Below are 24,715 nucleotides of genomic sequence, written 5' to 3'. Positions count from 1 at the left end.
GTATTATCAGCAAAGAATACCTCAAGTACAGCTCCATTAAAGATACTGCAGAAAGGAACGTCTCAGTGTTTTCATACGTTCATGTGTCATTTTGTTGAAAATCAAATCATCTTTTCCCTCTGAGAGGTGCTGCAGTAGAATAAAACACCTCAAAACTGTCATCACGAAAACTTTACCAAATGTACTGGTTGAAATGATGACATGTGACAAAACAAACTTTGATTTCCAGATGTCTTCTCTACTGGGGACTAAAGTGTGTAAAATCTCCTCTTTTCAGCACGTTTAAGAAGTGATAATAATGTCATTTTAGCAAAAATAAAGCAGCATCATGCAAGTATTGTCTGATGTAAGCGGAGCAGTGAGGTCACGAGTGAACAGATTCAAAATGGGATTGTTCATTTAAGGTGTACAAGAGACTAAGAGACGGCGAGGGTTACAGCGAGGGTCGAGCATCTGGAAAGCTTTGGTAGTCTTTAACCAAGACAATCCAGCTCAACACTCGCTCACTCACACACACTCACACACACACACACACACACACCTCTTCATCCATCATCTATATTTATTATAATCGGAGTTTCTCAGGACGACCCACCCTTCAAAGCATCTGAAGCCATTTTGTCTTTGCTCACTGAACAGGATTGCCGGGCTGCTCCACCGGGATCCAGCTCACAAAGGTGGACAGATCTGGACGGACGCCCACTTTTTCTTGGCACTGACCACACGGTTGGATCCAACACACACACACACACACATCCTCTGGTTTCAAACACGTTTCCCTCCAAAATCACATAGAATGGCCTACCAGGGGCGCATTCCTGCATACCAATGACGATTCTGAGGAACTTGTGAAAGGAGCAGCACCCGAGTTCCTAGACCTTGGACATGCACCAAAACCCGCCATTTCCCTCTTTGGACGCCCGCTGCCACCAGCTCTTGTGTGCTTGTCCATCAAATCGTTGGGGCTGGAAGTGCAGCTTTTCCATTTTTTAATCTAAACCAATCCAAGCGACATTTATGCCACCGCAACGCCATCTTGGAATCTGATCCCCTCACTCTCAGGATGGGATGTAGCGAACGGCCATTTTGTGCTTGATGTCAAAGGCAGCCACGCCCTCAATCTGTAAGAACAGCTTCGTACGCACAGGACTTTCTGTCCTTCACACATCGGGCATAACGGAGGGTTTTCTTTCTCTCTCGGAGATGTGACAAACCTGCGACGTGAGCGCGAACAGCTATAACTTAGACCGTGATCCAACATGGCTGCAGATGACAGCCTGGTTGTACGCCGTCACTCCAGGCTGCTCTGGTGTGCTTAACATTGACACTCAGTTCATTAAGGCCTATAGTGCTTGGCTAATGCAACTTGCCTCTTGGCAGCATGACAAAAACTGTGAATCAGATTATGAGGGCCATAACGCCGCCAAGAAACACTGAGGAGCAAGGGGAGTTGTCACACAGGACTGGCGCTCGCTCTCTGGATGTTAACGCCTGGGACATAATGTAATTGCAGCCTGCCCTGGTTAATAAGGCCACTGTAATATTTGCATGGAGCTGCTGTTTATGTGTACTACGGCTCATTTCAGCGCGTAGCGCAGCTGTAAACAGGAGCAGGGCGGATTGTAAAGCCTCTGCTGCTGCACGCCGAGGATGCAGACACCCAAGGGTGTGCGCCGGAGCTGCGTTCAAACCCTTTCATCGAATTACCCGAGACTTCATAAAAGAGGGGGAATGAATGAAAAGAGCTGCGTGATCAACCTGTACTGTAAAGGGTTACATTTCATTTGTTTTACAGTAGGATTACCCTCTTTTACATGACAATGCTAATGAATTGTGAGGGGCCCATATGTCGGTGCTCACACATTTGCCATATGTGGTGTCAGACTGCAAATCAGGCAGGGGAAGTGTCCTGCACGGCGCCGGCGCTGCACACTGAGCATCACAATCCACAGTGTTCCTGCGTCTTTGTTTAACTCAGAGCTGGAACAACAGCGTGCTAATGGCGCGCGTGTACACGCATTTTGCCTTATTAGTCATCTGCACTACGAGGAGGTCAGGATTTTCACCGCACACCGCAGACAGCGTCTCCACACCCGTTCATTTTACACTGAAACAGGGACAGAACTCGCACCGCGTTGATACCAAACACTTCAGAAACAAATCCGCATCCCTGATGGTGTTTTGAAAATTGTTTGATCTCAGGGGAGTCGTGATAATCTTTTCATTTGGCTCTAACATGATGTCTGGAAAAAACAAAACAAAAATGTTTTAGGGAAAGCTGCCAGCTCTTGGGATGTTAGCTTTGTAGTAAACTTCAGTCTGTCCCTTGACAGACAGATATTTACATTTATGTATTTTGCTACAAGCCAAACTCTGTGATTTGCTCGTGGACGCTTGAACGGCACACGAGGCCCCAGAATGTCCAAACATCACAAAACACGCACAACAGCCGTTTTTTTCCTATTGTTTTCAATGTAAACCTTTATTACAATTCCAACACAGCATTTCATACAAAGGCACATGGTGGTGAACACTCATTCGCAGCGGTTAGATTGCATAACACTGCTGCTAAAACAAGAAGCTGCACAAAGTCATAGCTGAACAGATACGTTTGATCTGCACTTAAGGAAAAAGGAGATTTAGTGCAACCGATTTAATTATTTTAGACCACAATTCATGGTTTTCATGCCTCTGGACTGATATCAGAAGAGTGGCTTCTTTTTTTTTTTTTTTTTTTTTTGCTAAAGATTAAAAACATAATTTCAAGCTTATCCAGGCAGATAAGTAATTGTCTTGAGCACTGGGATGTGCCTGATTATCAAAAGAATACATTTTCTAAATTAGGCCAAGATAGTCTCCCTTGAATCAATTGCAAAAGCACTGCATAGACATAGATTGTTTAAAGTAATATTTAAAAGATTTGCATAGATTATCAGTCGTAATAAAAAATTTGCCACTTCCCCAAAATTAATATAGAATGAATTAGGCTGCGATAGTACTTGCTTTATTGCATTTGGGTGTGTGTGTGTGTGTGTGTGTGTGTGTGTTAATGTCAAGGACAGGAAATTAAGGCAGTGTTTGAAGCCAATGTATTTGTCATGTCTCACCCAAAGATGTATCATTACAGCCAAGCAGGTAGCTGCTATGAGCCAAGCTGCTCAAAGCCTGCTGGGAAGGTTTTAATAGTGCGGCGTGTTCGGTACACACGCCGCCGTGAGCCTCGCTCTGCTATTTCCTGCTGATCAAACACACTTCTGCCATTGGGAATATTAAACATGTGAGTCCACATTTAGTCAGGCTGTGGTTGCACGGTCCAATCAAAGTCCGTTAAGGCTGCGAATATGAGATTCAGTGTGCATTTGTCACACACACTGTAATTTCTGTATATTAACAACTCGTGATCATGTCTGAAGGAATGTCTTTAAACTGGTAGCCCAAAAAAAAAAAAAAATCAATCCAGAGTAAGGATTAAAAGGGGCTCTGAAAATACGGTTTCAAGAATAAATGACCGAAAAAAGAAAAAAAAGTTGCATAGAGTATAAAGACGACAGCTCACTCCTTCGCCATTGTGTCAGCTGACACACGGAGCTGTCCAATCGCAGTGCAGTATTATTCACTGCTGCCGTGGGTCTCACATTCACGTGTCTTTGAGTCCTAGCAACTATAACAAATAGAACTCAAACTAAAGGTGGGCTACATCTCATCAAACATTAAGTCAGGCCTATGTTAGGTAGAAACATTGTTTATATGCAAATACGTGACAGCAGTAAATACAAAATCGAGGGCTGGACCCTCAAAAGTCTCAAAACAAGGGTCACAAATGTGAGCCAAGCTGCTGGTCTCCTCTCTGCGCCCACCGTGATGTTTGCTAAAACACCGCGAGGCGTCCAGTCCCGTCACATAACGCATCTCGCAGCAGCGCGAGTGACGTTCCACATGAGCAGCTCTCGTCCTGGTTTAGTCCTGCCGTCGCTCCACCCACCGCCTTTTTGGATCTGCGCTCCCGCACCGACGACGTTCGCCTGCAGAGACAAAGATGACTTCAGGGTACGGCTCAGATTCCTAAACACACGGCGAGGCCAATTATGTGAATGTCAAAACAATTATGTGAGACTGTGGACTGTGAATGCCAATTTTAGGTGTATCAAAAGAAAGCTTGTCCTCGTTGCTCTTTTACACATGAAAAATAAGCTAAGGGGGACTTTTCTCGTGTGTCCTAAATCTTGCCAAGGTAAGTGCAGCTCCGTGCAGCAGCTGATGGGATTGGGGCTGAAGCTGAAAGGCCTTAACAGGAGCCTGGTACGCTACGAGCTGCTAATACAAAGAGGAAGCATGTGACCCATCCTAAGCCAGGCTGACATCAGAGGCCTATCAAACCCCCTCTTTTTGGTTACATTTTCAAGCAGCTCAGACAAGCAACTTAAAATCTTACAGCAGGTCACTGAGTGCAGAGCGAACCAATAATGCAGCCGTCCAGCTTAGCGGCAGAAACCAACATCCACTGTGCTAATTAGCATCGCCTGAGCTATTAGCAAAGCATCACGTTAGACTTGGCGTTTAGCATTACTGCGGTGCACTCGGGCCAGCGAGGAAGGGATGAGGGAGGGAGGAAGTGGCTGACAGTGGAGGGTGGTGGTATAAAAGGCAGTTTTGGGTATTGGTGTCGCTTTGAGTTATTGGCATCATGGTCTTGTTTTGTTGAGAGGACTACAGTGAATAAGCTTGTTAATGGTAAATTTACAGCCCCAGCATGTGGCCTAATAAAACCAGGGGATAGAGGGGATGATGAGAATGATTGCGATTTTGTGTGTGTGCGTGTGTGTGTGTGTGAGATGGGGATGAGGAGGGGGTGGGGGTGGGGGTGTAGTTAGAGAAAGGGAGAGAGAAAAGTGGAAGGCGCCGGTAATTAAGAGTCTAAAAGAGTGTGAGAGAGGCGCACACCGCTCAAAGCAAACTTTGAGTCTGGATTCCACACTTTTTATTTATGCACCCCGACTCGAACCCCCCAGCCCCTCTTCACTCTCTCTCTTTACGTGTCTCCCCCTTGCTGAATGAATAGCTATCACAGTGCTACGGTGTCCCATCTAGCAACAACCCCCTCCCCACCCTCCAACTCCTTCTCACCCCCCCCCCCCCCCCCCCCCGGCTCTGAATAGGGAGCCGAATTGAGCAAACAGTCAGGCTGTCAGCTCAATAGGAGGTCTGGCCATGAACTTGAAGTCCTTCCCAGGCCCCCAGCCTCACATTAGGGTGGGTGGGGTGATGGTGGTTGGGGGAGACAAGAGGGAGGAGGGGATGGTGGTAATGGGGGGGTTGCAACCAGACTTTTTGGGGGGCCCCTACGTGCCAGTGTTGGGGAGACCCCTGCCACAGAGTTTCCCAAGACTGGTGCTCTTGCTAGAGCAATGGGGGCAGGGTACCCCAGCTGCCTGCTAACCCTCCCCTCCCTTTGCAGCACTCAGTCTGGGCAGGAGGGGTGCTGGTGATAGGGTTTGTGCAGACGGGACAGTGTCTGCTCCCCTGCCACAGCTCCCCGAGACCCTCACTCTCACACACACACACACACACACATTCACAGGAAGACGCACACACGAATGCACAGATCCAGACACAAGCTGCCGGCCGTGCCCACCCCCTCACCTCGACCAGCTCCCAGCCCTCCCAGGCTTCTCATCATCTCATTAGCCAACGCCAGCCACTCCACTGTCTACTGTTTGCATTGTTTTGGGCTCTGCATAATTTACACAGTAAATTGAGAACTGCCCCGACCCCCTTCGCTCAATCTACCACCTGTTTATGGAGGCCTGGCCGCGATTAGTGCGCTTTGGGTTTGACACAGTTACCGCAGCACTTCTCAGCAAAGCCAAGCGACGCTTTTAAAGGCTGCATAGTCAAAAATGTAAATGCAGAGAGAGCTTGGCATGACCTAATTTGGTAAATGGTTTCATGCGAGATTCAGTCTGTGTAAATGCTGGAAACCAGAGCTGAATTTTAAGAACAAAGGTTGAGATGAAACACTTTTCTCAGACCTTTGATTCTAACTTTCTCTCATAACCTGGCAAAGTCACCTTCGATTTCCAGCCTTTAGCAACAGTCTGCTTTTCCTCTCTCACCTTGACCCAACAGGGGGTATGGACTGGCACCCTACTGCAAGTTAGCATTAGCATTGTCTCTATGACCTCCACACCACAGGCACAAACAAAGGGGGGTCTCTCTGTTGTGAGGACAATGGCGTGCATTGTTTACCGGCTGCCTTACTTAATCAAGCCCAGTCGATGCTAATTGGTGTTGTGGTTTAAGCGGTTTTCAAAGTTGGGAGCTCCCCGGTTGGAATAATGCTGCACTATAACGAGCTCGCTGAGGGAGAACAATACTCGACTTGTCTGAGCACCGACTGCCCTCCAACTCTCGGCACTCGCACAAAGAGAGGCTTTCCAGGACTGAGACTCTGCCCATCGAGGTCCCGCTTTCTCACTTCTTCACCATCTCGTCTCTATTATTCTGTCTCTCTGCCCCTCTCGCTCTCTCTCTCTCTCTGTCCGTCTCCCTCCTTCTCTGCGTTGGTTTCTTCGTTTGCTGCAGCGTCCCTGTGTGACAATGTGAATTGTGGCTCGTGGATGTCATCGCTGTGCACTTGACAGATGTGCCCACCTTGACATGTCTCCTGACCTCATTTAAGAAGTTGAAGGAAAACAGGAGATTTGAAAAATTCATCTTACAGTAAGCGTCTCAGGAAATACACTCTGCCACACTGTTTTATGTCTGCAACCAAACAAATCCTTCAGTGGGCTTCTGCATTGTGTCTCTGTTTTGTCCAGGAGGCAAGGCTTGCGTCGTATTTCCAAAATGGCAGCCGCCGCCATGTTGGGGCACGCGAGCGGGGATGGCATGAGAATTCCCAAACGGGAAAGAAAACATGGCGCTTCAGAGGACAGATGCCCACTGAAAGCCTCCTGAGAGAGGCATTGAGAGCAGAGTGATTTAATGTGAACGCACATACAAAACACGCTCCGCCCACATCAACTCGCCCTCCCCTCCGCCCGTCAACGCATCTTGTGTATCGTGCAATTAACAAAAATATCCGAGTTGATTAAAACGGAGGCTGCAACCCGCTGGAGAAGGGGGGAGCGAGGGCACGGGGGGAGGTGGAAGAGGAGAGGATGGAGGGTTGGAGTGGCGCTGGTGAAAGGATGCAGCATGGCGGGCGCGGTGGATGTGGCGTGTTACCTGCACTGACTGGTCTTCCCACGTCCATTTCGTGCCAGCGTTACTCTAAGATGGTGGCGCGGGCTGCGTCTTCGTTGTACAGGAAAAAGGGGCAGTGTGCTGAGGATGGAGCGGAGGAGGAAGGGAGGAGGAGGGACGAGGCGATGCAGAGAAGGGCGAGGAGAGAGGGAGGGCAGAATCAACAGCAACCCCTCCTCCTCCTTCTTCGCTGTTTTTCAGTCTCCTTTTGCCAGCTTTCCTTCAGTGGCGTGGCGGCGATGGTGGTAGCCTGCACAGAAAACAGGGAAGGGAAAATCAGAGGGCAAGAGGGAAAATTTTCAGAACGTGGTTTATCCATCAAAACGCACATGTATAGTCCACGGAAGCATACGAATGCGAACCACGCACACACATGAAAACACTCACACGCGCGTGCACGCACACACACACACACACACACACCTTTTCATGTCTGTTCTCATGGTACAGTCTGCCCCTGAGCATGCAAATGACTTTCATTATGCAAATGCATGCAAATCAGATCCAACCATCTGAGAATCAAGGGTGGGAAAGAAAAAAAAACTCGACCCAGAGATTGAATGAAAGAATGAAAGAGGAAGGGGGACAAGAGAAAAATCCTTTTGAGTGGCAGGAGGCGGTAAGTTAGGTAAATGCTCTGTGGAAAACAACAGCAGACCAAGTGGACAAACACGATTACCTTCTTTCATTGTGTCTTCATTTTTTTGCACTGAATCTGCTGCTTCCTTGTCATTTTACAGGACACCAGGTTTTTTTTTCTCATTTATTTGATGTCACTGCTTTTTGTAGCTCTCCAAATGTAAACAATGTGTTACTTGAATTCAAGGACACAGATGATGCTTGACATTCCTGCCACTACGCACTTTGCATCTGACAGCTGCAGTTAAGCATTAGTGCAAATGATGCCGCATTTTCAGCACTGGTAGGATTGTAAACAGCTATTCAGCATCGTCAACACTCACCAGCTAAGCTAACTTTGAGCTCAGCTCTGGTAAATGTGACTGTGCCGTTACTGAGCGTTTCTTTTAGCCTTAACAGCTGACTCAAAGCCTGCGCTGCTCTCTGACTGCAGCCATTCTCATAAAAGGATGTTCTGTATTCCTACGTGCATCAAAATATGCAAAATAAAAAAAAGGCAGGACTAGCTTAAAGCAAGTCATTAAGTGGCTAAATGCTATTAGCACTGACGCAGACCGACCGCTGTGGCTATCAGATGAAAGGGCTTCTTTTTAATTGCTTGAAATCAGCGTCAGTCTTCAACCAGAAATCCTTCCCTCAGTTGCCCACACCTGCCTGTGCAAACCTGCGAGTCTAAATTCAAAAAAGTAGCAGCACAATGTAGCCAGCTTGCTAAGTTCAATATTCAGCAGGTGGAGTCTACATCTCACGGGTTGAGCTGCGTGGTTCGCGAACCCTTCCATTCAACGAAATCAACAAAGAAAGCTGACTAATTGGTGAACAGAGCACGCCGTCTGATTTTGCTAATACTCTGAGCCCGGCAGAAAGGATCCTCCATTAGCCAGCAGAGGAGGGAGCCAGCTTTTGTCTCTGGGTGTCAGTAGGGGAAAGCTATGTCTGAAATTGGAATAAGGTGGTTAAAAACAGGGGTGACTTAGAGTGTGAGAGAGTTGGGGTGGGTAAGCAGGGAGGGGAAGGACTACAGGGGTGGGGTACTGCTGAATGGTGGCAAACCTCTCCTAATTGGCACTTGACATTTTTTTGCCATTGGCACTGGAGTGGGCCAGCTTTCAAGCCCTCTCTGGGTCCTTGTTGGAAAAGTGCCTTATGCAAATATGGCGAATGGGCTCTATTGTGAAGCCTCTGATATTAACAGCTCACGCAACAATGAAATTGTGTGCTTACTCTGGACTCGTAGGTGTGTGAGAGAGAGCTAGACAATAGCAGCGGGAGCAGCTTCGGCCTGAACAGACCCTCCATCGGATGCTTTGCCAAGTCATTTCACCAGAATGGGCTTTTTCTGAGGACCGGGGCTCTCGGTAAAAGCTTTATTAACGACTGAAACAAACAAATGCATGCGCTGTTTTGCTGTAGCGCTGAGAGTGTTTCTGTTTATTCTGCCACTGAATGGCTCAATTTATTTGTGGCTGAAAATACTGAAGGTATGGATAGAAAAGGCTTCACTCTTTCTCTTTGAAAGATAGTTCCCCTCTTAAAACATCACTGTCTCAGTTCTAAATGTGAAAATGTATTCATGCTTCAGCGCCGTGCTGCACTCCCTCTGATATTTCTTTCTTCCTCTGTGTGCCCGCATTGTTTACCCTTAACTCGCTCCCTTGGGTGAGCACAGCTCGAGATCTAAAGATATCTGCAGGATCCCTTTGGAGGAAACTTGGCAAATCAGTGAGGAAATGTTGCAAAACTGAGCTACATTTTCAAAAACCGTGAAAATGATAAGAGGCCAGTGCGAGACAGCTAGGCCTAACACACTCTCGACTGAAACTTCTAAGTCGACAAGGTGTGAAGAGTTCCTGTCGTCTGAGAACACAAAGCAAATTTCATCTTTATCTCCGGACAACTCAAAACCAACAGGGAGGCAAACAGAGCAACGGGTCGGACGACAGGAGTCACCCCCCGTGTGGTCCGAGCACAGTCAAAGTACACCTGTTACTGCTAAGTTGCCAAACTTAATCTCCTTTGTCTGGGGAGGCCCACTGACTCCTGCAACTGCCTAAGATACATTCATTTCTCTGTGAGCGCACGGGGGTGGAGGGAATGCCGATGTTGTAGAAAATAGCAGGGTCTGGCCTTCTGCTCCAGCCCAACAGCGAAGCCATTTTCCAAACCCTGTTGGTGTGTTCCGTCAAGAGAAAGAGAGGCAGAGAAAAGGGGGCAAGAATCACTGGCTCTTATTCAGAAAACTGTCTGGCTGCTCGGACCCGGCAGGACTGAAAGGGAGGCAAAGGGACGCATTGTCCCCCAGTGACAAGTGGACTAGCTCTATTGACTGTAAAGTCTACTGGTGGGGGGGCAAGTAGGACCTGACCACAATGGCTGTTTTTCTATTTGACACTTGGAGTCTAAATCTGCTTGCCTAGTGCATGAAAGCTAAGACAAACCCACCCTCCTCCTCCCCCTCCTCCTCCTCTCCTCTCACTGCCTTCTTTCCTTCCACCCTTTCTCTTCCAGCTCTCTTTCTATTTCGGATTCTGCCATGGGACACAGAAAAAAAGGGAGAGAGCAAAGGCCCTAAGGTGATTTTTAGGAACTCTCCCATCTCTGTGCCATTTTCATGCAGGCAGAATCTAAGACGGGCTCTACTGTGGGGTCCCCAGTGAGAAGTGTTAGTGATATAACTGTGCCACACACAGAGCCAGCACAAAGCATTTGCACCATGACATGCGTCTCCCAGGGCACTGCTTAGGGTATAAACGCAATCTGTCCCAAACTTCAGCTCCCATTTAGCCCCAGAACTGTAACTGACACGAAAAGGACTGAAAGGAAGACAGCTTATCTTTACACTGTTCAAAATCTGCCTGCCTTGTACTTACATGTTAAAAATTGTAAATGAAAAATGCACCTGCACTGATATACACATGCTTGGATGTTAGTAAGCCATAATCATTCATCTATCACAGATCTCCAGTGCAATAAACACACATCAGCAGTGGCGGTAGTCGCACAATAGAGAGGGAACCAGGTACTACTTTGCCATCCAAGAAGGCGACATCTCCGACTGTCACTTCCTGTCAAGGCCCTCGTTCTTCTCTCTTGCTAGCTGAGCCCGAAGCTCAAATGTCACACTCAGCACCTGCAATGCAGCAGGCAGGCAGGCAGGCAGGCAGGCACAACTGCAGGGCTTGACGAGATTGACATTGTGAAGTGAGGCTGCCACGCAAGCTTTGAGACATTTTCACTTTGGCCCTGCACAACTGTTGAGAACTTGTAACATGCCAAGCTGAATATATCCAAACTCAAGGGTTTTAGCTGACCTATGTTGAGACAGCAAACCCGCCATGTGCAACATGCACTGCAATTGGAGTTCACTGCTGGTCCTGTAGCTCCAAAGCCATGAGACCTTAGGAACAATCCGTAGTGGCCTCTCTCAGCAGGACTGACCCTCTAGCTTTGATGGGCAGAAAAGAAATCACACCTTCAATCAGCCATCAGAGGCCTCGCGGTTCAAGATCTGATTGACCAATTACTCCTCACCATGAGCCCGAGCAAAGAACCTTCAGGTTGAGATTGTTCTCTTCTCTTGCTCATGGATCTCGTCACTGGGGGCACTTTCTGCTTGATTGCCCCTGGACCACTCCCCCCTCTGAGCTTTGCACGCACACACACAGCAGCATACAGCCAGATCCCATCAGGCCTTTCCACATGGTAGCACCTCATGCAATGGAGGCTTTGCCACGGCCCATTCACAACCAAGCCAACTGTCACGTCAAATCAAACAACGGCCGGGACCCCAAATCAAACATCCTTTCATGCAAAAGGGTAGAAAGGAGTAGGTGGGAAGGAGGGAAAAAAAACCAACAACGGCTAACTTAACAAAATTGGCCTCAAACAAATTCTTGTCTGTTCGCTTAGATGCCGGCGGGGAGTTTGGAGGCCGGATTAACTCGGAGGGAGCATTCTTAACTCACACAATCCCATCCAACTCAGAACATATGTATAATTCATAGCACCGTATGCAGCTCCTATGATATGAAAGCCCCACATTCTTTTCATATCGCATGTTCTCTTGATGCCAGAGATGCAAGCGGCACAGCTGAACTTCATGGAGCCGAGTGAATAGAGCACTGACCAAACCGGGCTTCAACCTGATTAGCTAACAGCGACTTGTTAAACGACTTGTCAAAGTCCACCAGCTTTGGTGAATCAGTGTGGGTCTTTTTCAGCAAGCCCGTCACTCCCGGCCATGTGATACTATGGCTAAGTCCCCGCATGCAGCCCCACACACAAGGATCATGGGGCTTATTAGATTAAAAGCGATCCTGTTGCACCAACCGTACTGCTATGGATCACTGCCATTGGCTGTGTTGGCGTTATGTACAGAAATGCCCCATTTATTTTTTCACGCTACCAGTGGTGTTCTGTATTTCTAAATGTTGGTGGAACAAAAAGGAAAATACAGACAGAGCCATACAGAACAGTTAGGCTGATTTAAAGGCCTTGTGGTCTGCAGTGTAAGTGCAGCCTACCTTTTGCTGCTCCAGTCTCCTTTTGAACGTCGGCCATTGTCTTCTCTCTCTCTCGCTGCAGTTCCAGTGGCACAACAGGAGTGTGTTTGTGTTTCTTTTGGAGGGAGGCGCGTTTGGGGTCTTGATGCCTTTTCAGGAGCGTAATGGGATTCTTGTTACTTTCGGTTATCTAGCTTTATGAAGAATGTACATCACTCATACAGCTAGATAACCAAAGATAACAACCAACCCCTAAGGCCACCCATCCTCTCACACCGCAGGCGAAGTAACATGGGCCAAGTGCTGACCTATAGGCAGAGGAGAAAGTTATTGATAAAAACATTATCGTATGTATCCACCTTTTTGATTTTACATGATTGAAACAGACTAACTTGGGGAAGGAGTTAAAATTTACATCGAAATCTGGAAGTCCACAAAGCTCCATGAGCAGTTAACTCCGAACAAAGACGTTACTCTTCTGGCTTGGGGCCTTTTCAACCTACAGCGGCTCTTAAATGTCCTGACCCTTCGTTTTCTGACGTCACGGAGTGGCCCCCTTCACCCCGCCCTCAAACCACCTCAGCCAATTAGAAAACTCCCTCTTTTTGCACAGACTGCTTTGATTGGTCTGTCAGTAACCCCTCTATATCACCGCCACCCCCCCAAAAAGAAAATGTACGAATTGTCGAACCAGTCCAAACCGGCTATCGCGCCAACCTTCCCTTCTCCAGCCCAGCGCCCATCCCTTTTGGCGCATCCACCTTACCCGCTGACTGGCTCCATAGGAGGGTGATGGCTTCAAACGCAGCCCCCCACCACGGCCCAAATGCATTTTTAAATTAAAAGATGCCGGCTGTTTGACTACAAAAGAAACTGGTTTGTCTTCATTTACATTATCTGATGCCAAAACAGTCAGCCGGGCACTCAAGGTTGGCATCAAACTGCAGATAGACGGCTTTAAGATTTACACACACATGTGTAAAGGAAAAGATATCTGTGCGTGCACACTGATTAATCCACTCACACTCGAATCGGAGCATGAACCACATGCAGTATCCTGAAATGCTGCACTAAAACACGCAAAAATGAAGCTAAACACACACGAAAGACTTCTTCACATATAGACAATGCTGCAGCACACACACACACACACTCGGCTCACACACCGTGGGGGCACATGGCACAAGGCCCCTTCTAATTAAAGCTGCTCTGTGTGCCCAGATCCCTGTTGTGACAAGCTCCTCCCCCACCAACGCCAACGCCAAGCGCACCTCTACTGACTGAAAGCACAGAGATGGAGGGATGGAGAGATACTGAGAAAGAATGAGAGAGACTGACAGAGGAGGGCGAGGCTCAGAATATTCTCGGCCTTCATCACACACACACACACACACACACACACACACACACACACACACACCAGAACCTGAACACTTGACTGGCAACATGCAGACGTTAGCAGAGACGGCTACATCCCTGTTAGCAAACAACAAATCCCTCTGGCATCGTTCTCCCTCCAGGTTCCAACCAGCAGCTGCTCTTCTTCCTCTTCCTGTTCTTCCTCTTCTTCTACTGTCCGAATCTGTGACAGTTTTTTTAAAAAAGGAGTTCTGTCACCTCAACACGGATCCTCGTCAAGGTGCTTTGTTTCCACCCACAAGGACAAAGCGAGGCCCATGAAGAGCAGCTCTCACAAAGCTTAACTCCACATGCTTAGATAATTAACAAACCATATCAGATACTGACTCAAACACACACACACACACACACAGACCCGAGCCATCACACACACTCACAGCTGTGGTGATAAATCTTTAAAAAAATATGTTTACTCCATTAATAATTTATGGTTTTGGCAAAGGACAAAATATTAAAAGAAACACATTTTCGCTTGTTGTAATAAAAATTGTCCTGATGGTCACATATCAGTGCTATTTTTTATAGTTTCATATCAGCAGATTTCATGGTGTCGAGGCACAACATTTTAAAAAATGTAATTTTTTAAAAAAATGTAAAAATGTTTGATTTTATTGCCATAGCTTTCTCTTTGGGGTTGTTCGTCACAGATTATCCTGCATGGCAGTGATATTCACATGTGTGAGCTTTATGGCTTTCACATCAGATACATTTTCAGGTTTCCAAAGCTGGATAAAGAGAAACATAATTATATGCAGATTGCACTTATTTCCCCATTACCATTAATAGTCCCTTCATTAACACCGGCTTATTCGTGACTGTAATACTGTTATATAATTCTAATACAGTTTCAATATTTATCTTGTGGGGTTTTTTTTATTTTTTTATCCCCACTGCGTTCGCCTTTAACTGGAGAAATTATTCACGGCGTGAGTTCACAAAATGAAGATTTTAAAGGTTTGATCCGCACGGTGTCCGGCTGGCCACGGCCTCTTCTGGGCTCAGATAAAAACCAAAATCATAATTAAGGACATCAGTCCTTTTCTCTGCGCCATTGAAACAAACCTCATCAGGCTGCGCCATTGGCCAAGACGTTCATGACGTCAACAAATCCGTCTCTTCTAATTGGAAATAATTTATGCGCCAAGTGCAGCCCAGATTAGCAAAAAATCCATCCCAACATTGTAATGTCTCACTGGTTTTCGTCTGACTGAAACTGAAAACATTTCATTTCATGACACAAGCTGAAAGGCGATCACGCACGACATAAAGTGTGTCACGCACATGTCACGTTTAAAGGTGGTGCGTTTGTTTCTGCAGTGAGGTGACCGTGCGGGCCTGTTGGCACACACACACACACACACACACACACAGTGTGAGTGAGTGTGTCTGTAAAATTCACTTCATTCATTTTCCTGTCCGTGAAGAAGCTGCCTGAAATCGTGTGAATTTTACCAAATAATGTCGTCATTTTTGGCTTGTTGTGCTGCGGCCGTTTTGTTCATCGTGTCCACGTTTAAATATTTTAGAATCCATCTTAAAACTACAACTTTACTACAGCCTAATACCTTGGACTGCAGACCGTCACGTACCCCACTGTTATCACTGTTCAAATATAAAATATGATAATTCCCTAAAATGAGCCCAAACACCGCGGCTGCGTGCTGGAGGCTGAGCGGGCAGCCAGTGTTTCCTACAGTAAGCCACGTGTTGTGAGGCCGCTGAATGTCTCTCCAGGGATCCCTGGAAGAAAGAGACGATCATTTTATTCTTCAAATGGACTCTGCAGCACGGAGCAGCCAAATTACCCCATTTAACAGAGAGCAGCCTTCAGCAAACTGCGCGTCGCTCCCACAGCGAGGTGTTCTTAAAGGCGGTGCTGATGGGCGTGAAAAGCCGCACACTCCGGGCGTGTGGAGCGAGTGATGCTTCAGCAGCCCGCCTGTTGTCCCCGCACATTCCCGCTCCTGTCGGAACGACACAACGCACAAGCTGCCGTCTTCACGCCTCAACATGAGCACTAAATTATTACTCTTAAATACACCGCGCGACTTTGTGTCCCCACGCGCGCGTGTGCGTACAGTTTAGTTAAAGTAGTTAAACAAATAAATAAACAAAACAAATACAATCAGAACTGGTTTAACCTAAATTTGGTTTTCATTCCAGATTGAAGCTAATTTTTCTGCGTCCCCAGCTCCACGCTGACCCCCCGCCTGCACACACGTCCACACTCTGATGTTCATCATGTGAGACGTTGCATAATCCCAGTTTTTCCCTGTGATTCCGGGCCCCGTCAGAGCTCCACGGGCTCACGGCTCTGCTCCCGGTGTGTCCGGGGGGACGCACACGTGTTCCCGGCCGCAGGCCTCGTACTCGGCACACACGTGTGGACTGGATATTTGGCCTTGTGATGTCTTTATCCGCCAGCTATGGGTGTGAACGCCACCACTTTGTCTTATTACGCGTGCACTGCAGGCCAGTCTGCTGGTAAATCCTCACATCTGAGCCACATGGACACACTGAGTCCTACAAGGGCTTAATCTGGGCAGGGGAAATAAAGAAAGACGGGGGAAAAGGGTTCCCTCTTTCTGTCCCTGCTCGTGTCAAACTGCATGGGCTTTTTGGTGCCATATGTTCCCTGACTGTGCCGCTGCCACCGCGAGCAGAGGCGGAGAAGTGACCCCGCTAAGTGCCCGGAGGTGTGGGTGAGAAGTGGATCCCGGGCTGGAAGCGCCTGTTGGCCTTTGAGGCTCCCTGTGAATGGCGCATGAAGCGCGCACACAATGCGTCACCGAGGCTGTGAAACTGTGGAGTTCACCCTCATTACAAGTTTGCTCTCTCGCCGACATATTTCATCATTTGAGCGAGAGTGTGCAGGTTTGTTTGTGCAGGTCGGTGTGTGACCTTTCAGCAGGCCCGGACGCAATGCCACACTCCATGTGAGAAGCGACTTCACCAGAATTATTCTGCCTCTGCAGCTTCTGGTCCAGTCTGAAACTAGAACATTAAATAATGGACAAAATATGCATTTTTGTTCGTTTTTTTTTGTTTTTTTTTTTTTTGCTCAGCAATGTTTCCACCGCGCTTCCAACACCTGCCATTCTGCACCACCACCTCCTACTTTACGTTCCTCAGAGCATCGACACAGAGAAAGAGACAGAAATAAGAAAATACATGAGATTCAGAGGCGAGGACCTGCTGCCCGAGCGCCCATCGCCCACAGTCGCCTGCTGCTGCTGCTGCCACATCCAGACTGCATCCTGCTCCGTTCGGTTTCGCGTTTCCCTCCGCTTTTTAAAGCCGATATTGTGCACCTGCCTTCGCTTCCCCCCTTGAAGAAAACACAGCTTTACACACTTCATACTCACGCCGTCGTCTGCGAGTCGCTGCGGCGTCCGCCGTCCAAAGCCGAGAAGCGAGCAGCTCGGGAGATGGAGACCAAGTGAGCCGCCGGATGCTGGAGCGCTCCGTCTTCATGGCTGCGGCTGGCCGTGACGTCTCTCTGGCTCCATCCATTCAGCTTCTCTCGGACGGGTTTTCCCCCTGTTTTATTATCATCCCCATTATTTCCCGCGGAGGAGGATCTCGCCTGCCCCCCCTCCTCCTGCCCGCGCCGTCCCTCGCGCTCGCCATTCCTCGCGTCACATGCGATATGAACTTAAAACATGCCTGCTCTAAAAACATATACCGCCACCAAGGCCCTCCCCTTTATGACACGATGCAGGTCTGCTTTTTGTCTCCACCCTCTCAGATATGAATGCAGACGTGCTGGTGAATGAGCGCGGATGCAAGTGCTGCTTTTCTTTCCATTTTTCTTTCCTTTTCTTTCTTTTTCTTTAAACATTTTGATCAGAATCGCGGAAACTAAGAATTCATATAGAACTCATATGTTTGAAGTAGGAGTATGAAGACACTGGCATCCACCCTCATATAGCATAAAATCTGATGAGCAGATTCCTAATTAATTTCCTAATTACGCATGAATGGGCACCAGACGCGCATCCACACATGCAGCATCCTCTGTGCTGCCTCTGTTGTGGGTCCATTTCACTTATCAAGTGTGTGAGCCACGTTTTGGCCCATGTGGGATTATAAAAAAGTTTCGTGTAATCTTGTCTGGCTACCAGTATTCGTTTGACACAAAGCCCCCGGCGGAGACTGCGGCCTCCGCTCATGCGCCTGGATCAAGTGCGCACATCCACTATTCTCATTGTCTGCGTCTTTGATACAGAGGAGTCCAGGAATGTGACCAGGGGGGTGAAGACCGTGCAAATCAGCTTTTACTGTCACCGCCGAGCCCAGAGCCCGCAGACAAGAGCCAAGAAAGGGGGTCTGGGTCACTTGATTATCATAATAATCAGATCGCGGGGATAAAAATCTCCTTTGAATAAATTACTGCTTCAATAGGAGGCGCGACTGCCAAAGAGACAACTTTGTCAGCCCCCGGTTTGTTGTCGGGGGGTTCTCTCTGCCTACTAATGTCCCGGGCTCCCCTTTTTCTTTCTCTCCAAATTTTGGACGCTTTCCTGGAGATCAAACTCTAAATACGGCTACTGTTTCTCTGCTCCCCTCCTCTGGCCCTGGCCGATGCCTGGTTACCGAGTCCAGGCAGGCAGGCAGGCAGGCAGGCCCCGAGCTCCTCTTGGGAAAGCGGAGTGGTTGGTGGTGGCTAATGGGCTAAGGACCGGGCACAATAGGCAGGGGTGCACCACCCCCACCCCCCCTTCGCTCCCCCGTCCTCACCCCTCTTACTTCTCCTCCTCCCTCCTTCATCCCTCTCTCTTATTCCGTGGGCTGCATGGGAACCCGGGCACCGAGGTGGACCAGGGGGCGCTCAGTATTGTGGTGCCACATCCCAAGTTCATTAGCACCCATCAGGCCATTTCTGCAGGGCCTGATGGGTGCACGCACACGCACACACACACACACACACACACACACACACACACACACACACACACACACACACACACACCTCCTCCTCCTGCTCCATCCAGTCCACTCTGCACAGGCCTGAGTTCCAAATCCAGCTCATATGTTTCTAGATGAGCTGAATGACCAGCAGGCCTGGAACAGAATTATAATTCCAGGATTTAACTGCAGCAACTTCAATAACTGAGTTATTAACTTTAATTATAACTAAAATTGTAGCTCCATTGCGACTCCAACACTCACTTAAATGACAACATAATGTGGGGTTCAATTGCATGAATTAAAACTGCACACGTTAATCAACCTAAATTAGAAAATTAAAAAAAAACTGTTAAAAAGATGCACCACAAGCTGGTGTATTTCTGGATTCAAATTGTTATTGTTTTAGAGTTCAAACTGTCTTCGTCACATTGTTGGATAACCCCTGATCACCGTGAGCTGCATTTTCAACTACTTTTTCAAATAATCCAAATCTGTAATAATCAAATAAACTAACTACCTTGTGGAGGTGACACTGTGTGCAGGAGCTGATTGGCTGCGCCGATCGATTGGTTTATCTACAGAAAACTAATCAGCAGCTGCTCTGACTTATCGACTTTAAACCAAAATGCCAGACTGCTTCCAGTTGCTGCTGTTCAAAATTCAGGCCATTTAGTCGAGACTTTTGACAATTTGTGATTTTCTGACATCTCGAAGACCAAACGATTAATCAAGAATACGATCGACCGTCTAATCGATTATGAAAACAATTTGTTGCAGCCTGAGTTGTGGCTTCTGCTGCGGCGCTAAGTGTGACTCCTGCAAGCCAATCACAGTTTACGTTACAGACGGAAGACGCTTAAAGCCTCACAGGAAGTGGGATTCATTCAGCTGGTTGCAGCGACACGACGAGAAGCTGACGACCATGACGAGTCAACCACCGCCAGAATCTTCAGCCCGTTTCGCTCACCATTTCCTCACAGCAGTGGTGGAAAGTAACCGAGCTCGTCTGCTCAAGTCCTGTACCCGAGTACCGTTTTAAGGTACTTGAAGTTTACTGCAGTGTTTCCCTTTTATACTTCTGTGTCGTACTTCACTCTGGCATTTTACATGAAATAACATCTGAGAGGCCTTTTGAACACAGCGTGTTGGTAAGGATCAAACCGTCAGGGTCAGTCTGGGCCTCTGGTTGGTTCCAGCTGTGACACGTTTCCTGTTAAACTTCTCATGTGTTTTCTTTTAAATGATCATTCTGGTAAAAAAATACCCACTGTTTTACAACAAAGCAAATATTGGAGAAAAGCACAAAATATGAAAATAGATTTTGTTCCTCTCGACACAGCAGCACTGACACTCTCATACTGAAATACATAAAAACATGTGACGCACAGGCGACCGATTTACAGCTGATACTCCTGTACTTTTACTTGTAGCAGAGTATTTTTACATTGGGTACTTCTACCACCATTGCCTAATACCTCCATACATATTCAACATGCCAGCACATAATCGTCTGACTGAGTCCTGCAGACTCTGCTGAGCAGACAGCTCCAGTCTCCGCCGCCGGACACACCGCAGGCAGACACACCGCAGGCCGACACACCGCAGGCCGACACACTGCAGGACGACACACCGCAGGCCGACACGTCCTCGTCCTCGTACAACAGATTTCTGCACATGCAAAAATCACATAAGCTTAATGTAAAGTGAATTAAGTGTCATTATGCTGAAGGGTGTGGTTGGATTTAGACTGGAAGGTGCTCCTTTTGTTTTGGCCACCGTCCATGAGAGCAATACAGTACAGCAAATCCCAAAGAACAATTTTCTTATTTCAGCCCACAGACAGAACAGGTGCCTTCGTGTTCACAGAACATGAAATAATAAATATTTTGTGGGAACCTTTTGTATTTTTCCCTGCTGCGTTTACAGACGTCACTGATATAAACTCATTCTATGTCAGGCCTGTCAGTCAAATCTCAGGGCAGAGACAGCACACACACACACACACACACACACACACACACACACACACACACACACACACACACAGCCTTCAGAAGCTGAAAAAAGTTCCCGACCATCCACCTCACTTTTTTTTTAATCATTAACACTGACAGGACAAGCAGCCAATCAGAAAGGCTCCAGGTTAGGTTAAGAAAGGTCAGCGTTTCCTGCAGAAATCAGGTTCAGTCAGCACAGTTTGAGAAGCGCTGGTCTGCAACCAGCAGAAAACGCTGAGTGAAGCCGCTCAGCTGCTGGCCAGCCTGTCAAAGAGGACCAGGACGACGGCAGCAGTGCTGAGACCTGAAGCAGAAAGAGTGTACACATTCAGCTTCCTGTTTGTTTGTTTCTTTGTTTGTTGTTGCTCTTTCGCCGAGGCATCGAGGTTCAGCGTCGTTCAGATAAAGCGGCCCACGAGCGCCGTGTGACATTTGAGACTGATGTCAGCACACTTCCTGTCCAGCCTGCTCGGCTCTCCTCTCCTAATCGCTCATGAGATCATTAGACTTTGTACAAACGGTCGCAGTCAGCAGTCAGAGAGCCGACCTAACTCGTATTTCCACTTTTTAGCAAGCAAAGAGACTGCACAGGCTTTGACACAGCAGCTCGGCTGGGGTACGGCAACACCACCTGGACAAACCACACACGCTGGAACAGGTGGTTAATAACGGCAGTTTGTTGAAGTTGGTTATGATTTGCTAAAGATTATTTGGAGCACAGCAGTTTCTCTTTATATCCACAGGATATGTAATAATCACACCTTAGTGACAAGCTACACAGGTTTTCATGCACCTGATGAGGAAAGACCTCAGACCTCCAACAAGAAGAATCCTGCATGGAGGATTTGAACCCAGCGCCTTCAGCTGAGGACACGTGTCTCCGTCTGCTCGCCGTGGGGCTCATCGGTTTTCATTGAATACATTTCAGCATCGAGTGGATGAAAATTGGAGAATTTAATTTGTCATTAATTAATAACATTTCTCTACGTGATGTGAATCTTTGGCGAGACAAACGGTGGAGAGGAAACACAGCAAACCTCCAGAGGCTGCAGATGAAGGAAATGTGCGAAACCTGCTCGTCTGACAGGAAGAGGGAGCACCTCGTCGTTCAGACTGAGGCGATAAAAGACCTCTGAGGCTGCTCGCCATCCAGCCAACAAAGACACACACACTCACATCTTTAACACGTGTCCACGTCGACTCGTAAACTCCACGGGAACAACAACAACAACGGGACTTTTTTAAAGCTTGCTACCTGTTGTGCAGGTGAGCCGCTTTGGCCCGTGTTGTCACATCTGCTTCGCCGTCTCCCAGTGTAACATCCCAGTGTCCCCAGTACACCACGAGAGACGTGCTCTGCAACCCAAAGCTCCGGATCTTTTGTCCCTCAAAATCTGCCCATATTGTTGGAGCTCCATGGGGGCCAAACAGCCTCCCTGTGCCAAAGCAGACAGACGAACCCCCTCCCCAACACACACACACACACACACACACACACACACACACACACACACACACACACCACTGTTCTCCTAAATAGTTCATTAAGCAGGCAGCAGTGGTGTGCTGGTAAACAAAAAGCGAGGACGAGCACAGGAAACGAAAACACTGAATTTGTCTTTAAATTCTAGAGATGAAATCTTATTTGCTTTGACACAGCAAACCTGCAGATTTTGGCTCATGATTTTTCTGTCAGGGGTCAAAACGTTTAATTCCTCCCGAGGGAATAAATTCTTGTTTTTCCCTCCCAAAAAGCAAGTTTAGTTTCTCTCTTCATCAGCCTTTAATTGTGTCTGATTGTCTCCTGATGGGAAGCTAAAGTCTTCAAACGTGCTGCCATTTTGCGTGTGCACACTGGACATGAGAGGAGCCGCAGGCTTTGACAGCATCACTCACACACGCTCACACACTCACACACACACACTCGCTCACACACACACGCTCACACACACACACACACACACTCACACTCACACACGCTCACACACACTCACCTCCCACCTGGACTCCGCTGCAGCATCCCGGGCTGCAGGGCTTCAGTGCGCCGCTGAGCAGCAGCAGCAGGAGGAAAAGCTTTTTGTCGGTGCGCAGATCAACGCGGCCTGTAAAACAAGACGACAGAAAAGTCCCGCGCTTTTCCCGCGCGTCGCATCAAGCTTCCTGTCGGCTGAGCGCCTGTAAAATAAGAGAAAAGGTCCGCTTTTGTTTTTACAAATGCATCCTGCAAAGCATGCAGTAACAAAAAAACATGGCGGATTGAAAAATCTCCCACGCCAGAGTCATTACGCCTGCAATTAGAAGCTCATTTGCATAAATGCTAATGAGCCTGAAATTCATGTCGGCGCTGGAGGGATTTCTTTTCCCTCCTTCTGCTTTCCACACGGATGTTGGAGGCCTGAGGAGGTTTTTATTATCCCCAAACGTGTGAGTGTGTGTTAGGCTGAAGCCGGCCGCACACACACATCATGTCAGAGCTGTAAATGATTTCACAGGAGCTGACATCGTTAGCGCGCGCACACACACACACACACACACACACACACGATGCTCACGTTACGGGCCTCCAGCTTCTTCTCTTTATTATTTACAAGAACAAAACGTCGATGAAATGCTGAGATTAAAATAAATGACTTTTATTTTCACATAATGTTCAAATTAATTTTTCATGTAGCATTTGAACTCAGGCCTGTGTGACATTACAGTTTGCTTCTCCTCTAAAGGTGCGTGTTTTATGACGCTTTATAAGCTGCGGTCGGTGACTTAGTGAGGCCTAACTAATACCTGACTTCACGAGGTGTTAGCGGGGTTGCCAGGTTGGGACAAATCGCGTTATATCTGGTAATAACCGCAGGAATAAACGTTGGAAGTGACTTTACAAATAGCCGTGTGTTTCACTCAGTTTCTCAGGGCTTATGACGGCTGTAAAGAGCACCAATGACTTGTTTATTAACGTTCATAAAGCCAAGCCGCTCGTCAGACGTGCGTGATGACGCTCATTTCCAGTGTTTCACCGGAGTGTTTGCGTGACGTTGCGACGTTGACACAAACTTGTTGATGGCTGATGCACGTGCTGCTGTTTCTCAGGTTACGCTCGTGTTGCAGGTGAGGGTCACCTGCGGGCCTGCAGGTTGCAGCAGCTTTTACTTCCTCTGATGCTTCAAGCCAAATGAATGTCGTGTGTGTGTGATATTTATTCTAATAATCATTTCTAACTTAACGTGCAAATGCGTCTAATAGATTTGATTTTGATTTTGCAAAATAAAATATCAGATTGTTGAAACAGTTTCCTGGCGTCTGGTGGTTTTTCGCTGACTGCAGATCAGTTTACAGGACACAGATTAGCACCTGAAACGACACACTGACTGATCGTGTGCCGCAGACTCCAGTCTTGACCGCATCGTGTATTAATGCATTAATGGCACATGTGATGTAATTTAACGGTGGCCGAGGAGGAGCAGCAGGAGGAGTTCGGCCAGCTGACTGATGATGTGAGTGAAAATATATGTATTTTATTTTTTACACTGAAAGCGTCTTAAAACGACGTTTTGCTTCTCATTGAATCTAAGAGGCTTTTGAAGTTCGAACAGAACAGCTGGGAGGAAAATCGAAGTCCAGTTTGCGAAGCGAAGACTCGAAAAACAGCGATTTGATTAACGGAGTTTTGAATTATTTCTCCAGCTGTGTGCGCTGATTAATCGATTCATTCACAGAACAAATACAATACAAATACACAAGTACAGTGAAGTTTGTCCCCAGACTGAAACCTTTTGACTTGGTGACAGCAGCTGCGATGATGATGATGATGATGATGATTGGGACGTTTGGAGCTCATAGCTGAGGCCTGCTCACTGTCCATTCATCCTGAATCAAAATGTGCACCATTACACACATAAATAAAACAACGTGTAACGTGTCAGTGCTGTTCTGATTGGCTGCTGGGTTATTGGAAATCACCTCCGATTATCCAATCAGAAAAATACAAACACGTTTTTTTTGTGCATT

The 24,715-nt window shown here is 47.5% G+C and overlaps 1 long non-coding RNA gene across 2 annotated transcripts; it reads right to left on the bottom strand.

Moving 5' to 3' along the window:
• Window positions 1-517: 517 nt before the first annotated feature.
• On the bottom strand, window positions 518-23,126 carry LOC124065291. Of its 2 annotated transcripts, XR_006844379.1 has the most exons (5): window positions 17,171-17,501; window positions 12,408-12,694; window positions 7,228-7,495; window positions 3,367-4,022; window positions 518-541 (listed from the first exon to the last, which is right to left on the bottom strand). It is a non-coding gene; the product is annotated as an uncharacterized LOC124065291 (long non-coding RNA). The 2 variants fall into 2 exon arrangements; XR_006844380.1 differs by lacking the exons at window positions 518-541; window positions 17,171-17,501 and adding an exon at window positions 22,708-23,126 and having other exon boundaries at window positions 3,366-4,022.
• Window positions 23,127-24,715: the final 1,589 nt, after the last annotated feature.

Source organism: Scatophagus argus, chromosome 9 (genome assembly GCF_020382885.2).
Source record: "Scatophagus argus isolate fScaArg1 chromosome 9, fScaArg1.pri, whole genome shotgun sequence".
Taxonomy (NCBI): domain Eukaryota; kingdom Metazoa; phylum Chordata; class Actinopteri; family Scatophagidae; genus Scatophagus; species Scatophagus argus.
Note: the sequence above shows the minus strand (reverse complement) of the source record. Positions and strands in the feature narration are given on the sequence as shown.